Here is a 9,241-nt window from a genome sequence, read left to right on the forward strand (position 1 = left end):
TTTTTTATCCTGTAGGCCGTGGCTCGTGAAACACGGCATTGTCGAGCTATATCCTTAATCGATAATTTCTATCCTTGTGTTAAATACTTAATATAAATCCTTTTAGACGGTTTGATTTCACCTTTGAAAACCATGATTACTTTCTCGTGCAAGTAGATGGCCGTTAATAAAGCGGCTTCTTTTGGACGTCACAATTGACGCGTTGTAATTGCTTGATTGGCGTTTCCGTTCATTTGTCAGAAAGTTCGTGGAAAGGGGAATAACTTGGCCAAAAATCACTATCTTGTGAACTTCCACTGCGAAGATACAGCAATTTGAACAATTAGCCATCTCAGACAACCCCGGACAAAACTGTCGAGATATTTCAATGCAGTTTTTAATTTCCCGCCATGCAACAATCGTTTCCAAAAGGAACAAACTTGCCCCCCCCCCCCCCCCACACCTGGTACAATGCTGTTGGGGCTTAACAGCTCTATGATGCATTTCTTGTGTTACCGCAAACAACATTGCAATAGGGAAGGGGAGAAACAATCTTTGAATTTGCGACGGTAAGCATTTTTGTCAGGGTGAGCGCAAAAAATAGGTATTTTTGTAATGTGTCTTAACAGGTTTTGTCCGAGGTCGTAGTTTCCCCCCGTTGTTGTTGCGTTCTTCGGTAGGAGTCCAGTTGTAGGCGAATACCTATCGTTGCAGTGTGCGCTTTCCATAAAATAATCTCTATATACATTACTTTAGGTTTTTCAGGGTTTTAGAGTTCTCTCTATATACATTACTTTAGGTTTTATAGGGTTTTAGAGTGGGTTACATTTCACAATTTTGTAAACGAAGTCCGTAGTTGATTTACTGTAAGAGAGATGTTATAATTGCACGCGTTTATTTCGTCTGATAAGGAAGGGGAAACGTGCTGTTGGGTTAAATATAGACATATTACAATAGTTTGGCTGTACTCGTGATCATAGAAAAACGTACTAGCAAGTAGTTTCTCAACGCGAACTATGAATACCGTATTAGATTCTAGTTTTAGACTGTTACAAGTTGTTAGAGCCTTGAGCTGTTGTAACGAGAGAACTGTTGAACGTCGGCGGTGATCGTCGAAAATAAATCTGTTGGAAAAAGATTGTTTACAGTCCTGCGGAGTCCGTAGAGATTTTGTGACAAAGGGTTCAAGTCAATGCGTAACTTTCTTAATTTTCACTGCCGTTTAATCGTTTTAACAATATTTTACTGTACGACTGGAGTTGATACCACATATTGTAAGACAGGAACTGTTTTCAGGTTAATCTGATGAAGTTGGATTACCGAAAAAAAAAAAAAAGGAAAAAGAATTACCCTTAGTTTACTCGTGTGGCCCATGTTATTTAGAGATTTTTTTGGCTATGTTACACTTTGATGTGCTTCATCAGTCGCACTGTTCTTAGTCGCATTACGCGAAGCAACTCACGCCGTTTCCCGGTGACGTCCAAACCCGATCCACAAATCATGAAGTTTTGCCCCTGCAGCTTAGCGAGGTAAAATGTCTCTATTCATTTTGTAACTGGTTGTAGCTACTGATTTTAATTCAATCTTGTCGTAGTCTATTAAAGGCTTATCCGTCCATTCTATTCTAAGCCCGAGCCAGCTAGACGAAAAACTGGTGTATGATTGTAACATATTAGGGTTATTTTTTTTATTTTAAAAGTATTGAATGAGATTGCATTGTTTTTCCTCTATACTTTATGTATAATTTATGGCATGTGTCCAACTTGAAAAAGTGGACCAAAGTCCGTGGTCCACCTCTAGTGGACCTGGTTCATGGATCACCGTTCTCGGCCTGATCTGTGGACCACTTCTGAGAAACCTCCATAGATTTTTCCAGATTATTCCATATCTGGTAAAGGCAGATGCGAAAATCATGGGACTTAGTGACGCGATTATGTGATGCAGAGGGCAGCCGGAGGTTGAGAGCTCTTTTCCTTGGCGCTTGCTGAAGCCCTTGCTATGAGGTATTTACTTCAACTGGATGCAGTAAGGGCCTCCAATCTATTGGTTGGTGTCAACGTGCACCAGGAGCCAGTTTTCCTTTTTATTTAACTGGTAAAACGTATGAAACCAAATATGGTGTGGTTTATAAAACCATAATTTAAAGTTGTTTTAGGTCGTTACACTCTTGCCTGTGTTCGGCTTGTTGTTCCACGTGGTAAGGGTTTTTAATTGCAGGAAAAATGATTAACCAATGGACGATCTTTCATCTAAAAGTAACCTTCAATTTTCAACTAATTGGCTTATTTAATGGTAATTTAAATGGCAATGAAACAGCGACGATGGTGATAATCGGCCAATATGAACGTACTTTTCCCTTAACACAACTTTGTAGTGACCGGTACTTCTATATATTTACATTGAGCACATGATTTCCATTTCAATTAATTAAAGTTGCATTTAGTTCAAATTCATATCATTTGAAATGGATAACTGTAAAAGCGAATAGCATCGTCAATTTAATTGCCCAGAATTCCATTGTCCTCAAGTTTGCCATGGCTGAATTTGACTGAAAAAGAATCTAAGTTATACTTGGATCTATCAACAAAGTTGAAGTGGTAAATTGGCCACCGTAACGATTACAAAAGCTGACGTTTCGAGCGTTAGCCCTTCGTCGGAGCGAATAGAGGAATTGTGGGTTGTGTGTGCTTTTAAAGGCAGAGAATGGAGCTACGTTATTGGTGGGAACATGGCAACGAGAAAAACAAGAATAAATTAATGGAATGAAAAGCGTTCGTTGATCCCTGTGGGATTTAGACTGCCGGTTTGAAAGCTGAGCTTTTGTTCAAGATTTTTACGGCTTTCCGCGCTACCTAAGTGTAAGGAAAGACCGCAGAATTGCCGGCCACAGCAAAAAATCTCATTATAACCACTCCTAGAACTTCTCGTATTTACTTTTTACCTAAAATTCACAAACCTAACAACCCGGGTCGGCCCATTGTCTCGGGTTGCAGATTACATTGGCGGAGGTGCACGTGAAGTGATCGGTGATCTTAATGGATCGTTTAGGTCCCGATATTTTATCAGTGTTGTGAATGAAAGGACACGTTTTGCATCGAGCACGAGCGCATTTAAAAGTGCCTGGTTGGTCATTAGTCTGAAAAGAACTTCTGACCAAAAAATTGCCTATGTTTTTGTCGCGTTTGAATGAAATGAGCGGAGGCTGCGAAAGATAGTGCTTGTCTCTGGATCGTTTTGAAGTAATTTAAAGTTTTTAAGAATGATGGATTTAACTGAGTGGTTGTGAGGGTGAAACGTGAGAGTGAATGGAATGCGGTCGGAATCTTCCTTATGCGACGTTTGTAGTGCTGAATGTCGATCAATAAGTTGGGCGCGGTGGTAACCCGCTTGAACGACAGAAACAGGGTAACCACGTTTATCGAAAAACTGGCACATTGACTCTGATTTGTGGTGGAAATCAGAGTCATCACTGCATAAACGACGAAGTCTTAAAAACTGAGAAAAAGAAATGGTCTATTGTTCCGGCTCAATTTCACACATTAAGTAGTAAACAATAGTCCTTTTGTTCTTTGTAGCACTGAGGGACTTTGGCCGAAGCGACGCGAAAAAGTTCGCGACTAATCGGAAAAAAAGTTTTGGCATCACAATTAAGCTATTTTGGAAGAGTAGGTAGCGCATATTTGCACACGACAGGTAAATTGTCACCGGAGTACCCCAAGGGAAAATTAAACGCTGATTTAGCCGCTTCGGAGAAGTGGGTAGCGTAAATTTGTCTCGTCGAGTCAACTCTCAATGGTCTACTCCAGGAAAAAATTGACCGCTAATGTGGCAATGCACACATAGAGAATTCAAAATACGTTGTGTCTCATTCAGACCACCTCTCTCCGTATAAATCTTTCTCCAGAAACTGTCATAGTTCTAAACTAAAGTTGTCATAGTTTTAAACTAAAGTCTAGTCTTTCCGAGCGTTTAAATTTCCCGCTCGTATGCTAATCGGAAACTTCGACAAATCCCTCGTGTGTTCTGAAGCTGTTGCGCCATTGTTCAAAAATGGCCATATAGGGTCATTTTTCGCTTGTCTAACAAAGCCTATTGTTGTCAAATTTGAGCCACTTTTCTTGATACGGCGAAGACGAATATAACAAGTAATTATGCGAGTCTGTAGTTCTGTAATACGCACTAGTGCATAAACCGTTACCTTCAATTGAAACTTTGATGTCTAAAAAGGATAAAGGGTGCAACTTCAGAACACCCGGCCACTCACGCCCTTTATAAATCGAGTGCTCCCGTGGTCCGCAGTCCGAAGTCGGCTAACAAATAAAATGTACTTGCTAAGATAAAGAATGAAGTGTTACCGCTGTCCGCCTTACCGAAGTCGATAAATAAGTAGTAAACTAATTTATAAAGTCAAGTGATAATGCGGTCCGCACTACCGAAGTGGATAAATAAGTAGTAAAGTAATATTTAAACTCAAGTGCTACCGCGGTCCGCACTCCCGCAGTGGATGAATAAGTATTAAACTAATTTTTAAACTGAAGTGCTACCGCGGTCTGCAGTACCGAAGTGGATGAATATGTATGAAAGGAAGCTTTAAAATGAAGTGCTACCGCTATCCGCCCTACTGAAGTAGATGAATATGTAGTAATGTAATTTTTAAATTCAAGTGCTACCGCGGTCCGCACTCCCGCAGTGGATGAATAAGTACTAAACTAATCTTTAAACTGAAGTGCTACCGCGGTCCGCAGTACTGAAGTGAATGAATATGTATGAAATGAAGCTTTAAAATGAAGTGCTACCGCTATCCGCACTACTGAAGTAGATGAATATGTAGTAATGTAATTTTTAAACTCAAGTGCTACCGCGGTCCGCACTCCCGCAGTCGATGAATGAGTATTAACTAATTTTTAAACTGACGTGCTACCGAGGTCCGCACTCCCGCCGTGGATGAATAAGTATTAAACTAGGTGTTAAAATGAACTGCTACCGCGGTCCGCAGTACCGCAGTCCTTGAATAAGTAATAAAGTGAGCTCTAAACTAAATTGCCATACGCTAAAACCCTAAAAAGAAATACGTTAAAAGCCTAAAACCTAACCCTAACCCAAAACCCTAACCCTAACCCGAGGGTTATGAGTGTTTCAAAATATCCTGAAATAAAGCATTGTAATTAACTATGTGGAAGCTTAAAAGATATGAAATACAAGAAAATTAGCCAATAGCGGTTTCCCGCTGACGTCACGTATGCCGTAGCAACCATGTTGGCCGCCATCTTGAAAGTCAGGTCTTCCAATGTTAACAAGCAATTCTGACCATGTCTGCGAAAAAAACTTACTTTTCAACGCTCGATCCGCGCGATAAAGAGAGCTATTTGCAAAAAATAGCTTGTATGGACGACATTGATCCGTTTGAGATCGCAAATAAGGAATGATCGTCAAATGTTGGAGATTTTCCACCGATAACTAACGTGGACCTCGTGAACCATCTAGTCCAAAATTCACTGGACGAAAAAATTAGGATGTATATGAAGACAGTTTAAAAAAAATTTCTTCTCTTTAGATTTTTCAAACGAAATTTTAGGCCATGAATTCTAGCCAAAGGGTACTTTGTATTGCTTCCCAATAATGCTAGCTGAGTGGCTGCAAATCCTTTAGAAGATCAATTGTAAGTTTAGAGCGCTTTGACAACCTACAATCCAAAAATGTTTGATGGTTTTACTCCCTCGAAATGGGTATATTTTCAACTAAACTGGGTTTCCTTGATACAGCGACGTTAACTCTTATAGTAATTTTTCTCATTGGTTTAGCAAATGGTTGGCTCTTGAAACAATGATTTCTTTTGTTCAAAGGTTGGAAAAATTTGATGGAACATCAAAAGAAATTTGATATTAATGTTTGTAGACCAGATACATCACTATAAGTGATGAGCCAGCTCTAGGAAATCACTCGGGTGTAATACACTGATGGGTAGACCCTTAATATATCAGGTCTATTAGGAAACATTGGGTTACACAACAACCCAAAATGACCCACCAAGAGGTTCAGGGAAAAAGTCCTTGCCAAAATGAATTGCCAACCCCTTCCCCAAAGAACAAAATAGTTGGACCCTTAGAGTAATTACCTAGAAAAATAGGGCTACACTGCATTCATGTGTGTCACATTAAGAGCAGCCCCTTTGCAACAGCTCAAGGAGCACTACTAGTTGGTTTTTTTTATTTTTTATTTTTGGCAGCCTTTGTGTTGCCTCTAAGAAAACAATGGGTTACACCACCACTTGCTGGTACCCAAATTACACAGTCCCTAAAAAATAGACGTCACACTCATCAATACTGCTCCAAATAATAATAATAATAATTCATTCACTCCCAATAATTAAATTTTACAGTAAAGTACACAATCAGTGCATTGATATTTATGGGAAATGCATGAAAACACAACCCCAAACAGAAAACAAAACAAAACAGGTGATATTCTGGTACAAAAAATTCTGCCCCTGAAAATGAAATAAACCAGACACAAGAGTGGCAGGGCTCACTCCCTCCCAAAGCTATATAAATTTTTAATTCCAATATGCATTGACTTGTATACAAGTCCCCACGACACTGCAATGCAATGTGCTTCCATGGGTATATGCTCCAATTAACCAGTAATTTCAAGGTTTATCAATCTCAATTAACCTTAAAAGTCAAACTTATTCCAGTGAAAAAGTTTGCATGCAAACTATTCTGGTTTCCCATACTATAAAGTTCAATTTCGGGAAAGCCACAAATGAAACATTACTCACTTCCGAAGACCAGAGAAGCATTGACTGGCAAGATGTGCCATTTTGCCAGCTGCCAACCTTCGATGTGCCATCGAGAAAGTTTTAAGTGCTTCAATGCGTATGCTCTGATGAACTGGTAATTTCAATGTTCACATCTATCTCAAAAAACCTTAAAAGTCAAACTTACTGCAGAGAAACAGTTTGCATGTAAACTATTCTGGTTTACAATACCAGAAACTACAATTTCAGGAAAGCCACAAATGAAACATTACTCACTTTGAACAACAGATAAGTCCTGATTGGCAAGACTTAACATTGAGAAAGCCTTCAGTGCTTTAATAAGGACTACTTAGGATTTCGATTTGAGTCTTTTAGACGAAAGATCGAGCGCTTTTTCTCCTTGATGGACGATAACACTTGGGAAACAATAATATCCCTTCTTGTCGCGATTTGAGCGGTTGGAACAACCGACAACAGAGCAAAAATTGACCATCTTTACGTCAGCCCTTCGGTTCGTCTTTAGTTTTCCGCGAGAGGTTGACCTTCAAGATGGCCGTCAATGCGTTTCTATGGAAACGTGGCGTCATGCGGGAAACCTCTATCGACTGCGGGATTACGGTAGCAAGGAAGAACAAGATGAACACCAACTTGTATGATGCAAGCGGAATATTTTGTGATGTTTAATATCGTAGGCATCCGTTCGTATTGAGAGACGAACCTCAACACTTACTACGGTGTTTAATATAATGCAGATATTAGGTAAAGGATATGCAAGCGGTATATTTTGTGATGTTTAATATCGTCGGCATCCGTTCGTATCGAGAGACGAACCTCAATACTAACTACGATGTTTAATATAATGCAGATATTAGGTAAAGTATGTCGACTGCGGTACTGCGGTAGCAGGATTTGATGAATGATTTTTCAGTGGCCGGGTATTCTGAAGTTTAGCCGGATAAAGAATTGTCAGAAATTTCCCAGGTATATTTCAGAGCCGGGTGAAAAGAATTGACTGCGGTTATGAATTGAGTGAGCTCCTCTCTGGTAGAGGAGGTAGCGCCGATACAGTCGTCGATGTAGCGACCGTAGAGTTCAGGTTTGGACCCGTTGTATTGGCTAAAAAATTGATGTTCGACAAAACCTACAAAAAGATTGGTATAGCTAGGTCCCATTTTGGTGCCCATGGCTACACCATTGGTGTGTTTGAAGAAGTTGTTTCCGAATGAAAAACAATTGAGTGTGAGCACTAGTTCGGCTAAGCGTAGTAGTGTTTCATACTTAGGTTCCTTATCAGTACGTTGATCAAAAAAATGTTTAAGGGCCAGAAGGCCTTCGCCATTAGGAATGACAGTGTAAAGAGACGTAATATCCATGGTGAAAAGAAGTTTGTTTTGGCCAAAGAAATTAAAGTCTCGAAAATTTTGAAGAGCGTGTTGGCTGTCTTTAATAGATGATGGTAAAATTTTGACGATGGGAGCCATAATTTTGTCTAGATAGCTGGAGATAAGTTCGGTAGGGCAACTGCAAGCCGAGACAATGGGCCGACCCGGGTTGTTAGGTTTGTGAATTTTAGGTAAAAAGTAAATACGAGAAGTTCTAGGAGTGGTTATGATGAGATTTTTTGCTGTGGCCGGCAATTCTGCGGTCTTTCCTTACACTTAGGTAGCGCGGAAAGCCATAAAACTCTTGAAAAAAGCTTATCTTTCAAACCGGCAGCCTAAATTCCACAGGGATCAACGAACGCTTTTCATTCCACTAATTTATTCTTGTTTTTCTCGTTGCCATGTTCCCACCAATAACGTAGCTCCATTCTCTGCCTTTAAAAGCACACACAACCCACAATTCCTCTATTCGCTCCGACGAAGGGCTAACGCTCGAAACGTCAGCTTTTTTAATCGTTACGGTGGCCAATTTACCACTTCAACTTTGTTGATATATCCAAGTTATTTCGTTACTCCCACCGACGCAGCCCTAAACAGTTTCTTTCGAAACTATCAGCCTTAATTCATAAGTTATACTTGCTCAAGTGATCCTTATCTGGGTATGATGTACCGTTACTGTAATAAAGTAGGGTCTATCTGAAGGAGTGATCATTGCCTATCCCTCTGTGATCAAGGAGCATACAAGCATGTCCTCAAAAAGTTTTTTCTGTTTTGATTGACGTCTTTCACTTGCACAAAGCAACCTAATAACGCGCTCATTGCATTCTGGTATTGGGGCTGTCCTTTGACGACCATTTTGTTATTGTGGATTGGACGAAACATTTCTGATATTCTCACTTTCGAGGCTACCAACCGGACATTTGGAACGGAGTCCGTGCCTAATTGTGAGTACGTTCGTTAATGTATATGATAATGGAACCGAAACTGGTAGTCATTTTCAAACGCGAAAATTTGTAACATATCCAAGTTGAAGATTTATTCAATTTTCCTGGTTATCATTCATTCCCAGATAACCCCTTTTTTATATTGTGTGATCATTCTAGAGGGCGCGGTAATTAATTTC

The 9,241-nt window shown here is 39.9% G+C and overlaps 2 long non-coding RNA genes across 2 annotated transcripts; one reads left to right on the plus strand and one right to left on the minus strand.

The window, feature by feature from the left end:
• The first annotated feature begins 4,223 nt into the window (after positions 1-4,223).
• On the plus strand, positions 4,224-5,019 carry LOC148733246 (uncharacterized). Its single transcript, XR_016000820.1, has 2 exons — positions 4,224-4,842; positions 4,905-5,019. It is a non-coding gene; the product is annotated as an uncharacterized LOC148733246 (long non-coding RNA).
• A 1,454-nt stretch (positions 5,020-6,473) lies between these two features.
• Positions 6,474-7,690, minus strand: LOC148733247 (uncharacterized). The gene is made up of 2 exons (XR_016000821.1): positions 7,013-7,690; positions 6,474-6,891 (listed from the first exon to the last, which is right to left on the minus strand). It is a non-coding gene; the product is annotated as an uncharacterized LOC148733247 (long non-coding RNA).
• Between the last annotated feature and the right edge of the window lie 1,551 nt (positions 7,691-9,241).

This window comes from Stylophora pistillata, chromosome 4 (genome assembly GCF_964205215.1).
Source record: "Stylophora pistillata chromosome 4, jaStyPist1.2, whole genome shotgun sequence".
Classification (NCBI taxonomy): Eukaryota; Metazoa; Cnidaria; class Anthozoa; order Scleractinia; family Pocilloporidae; genus Stylophora; species Stylophora pistillata.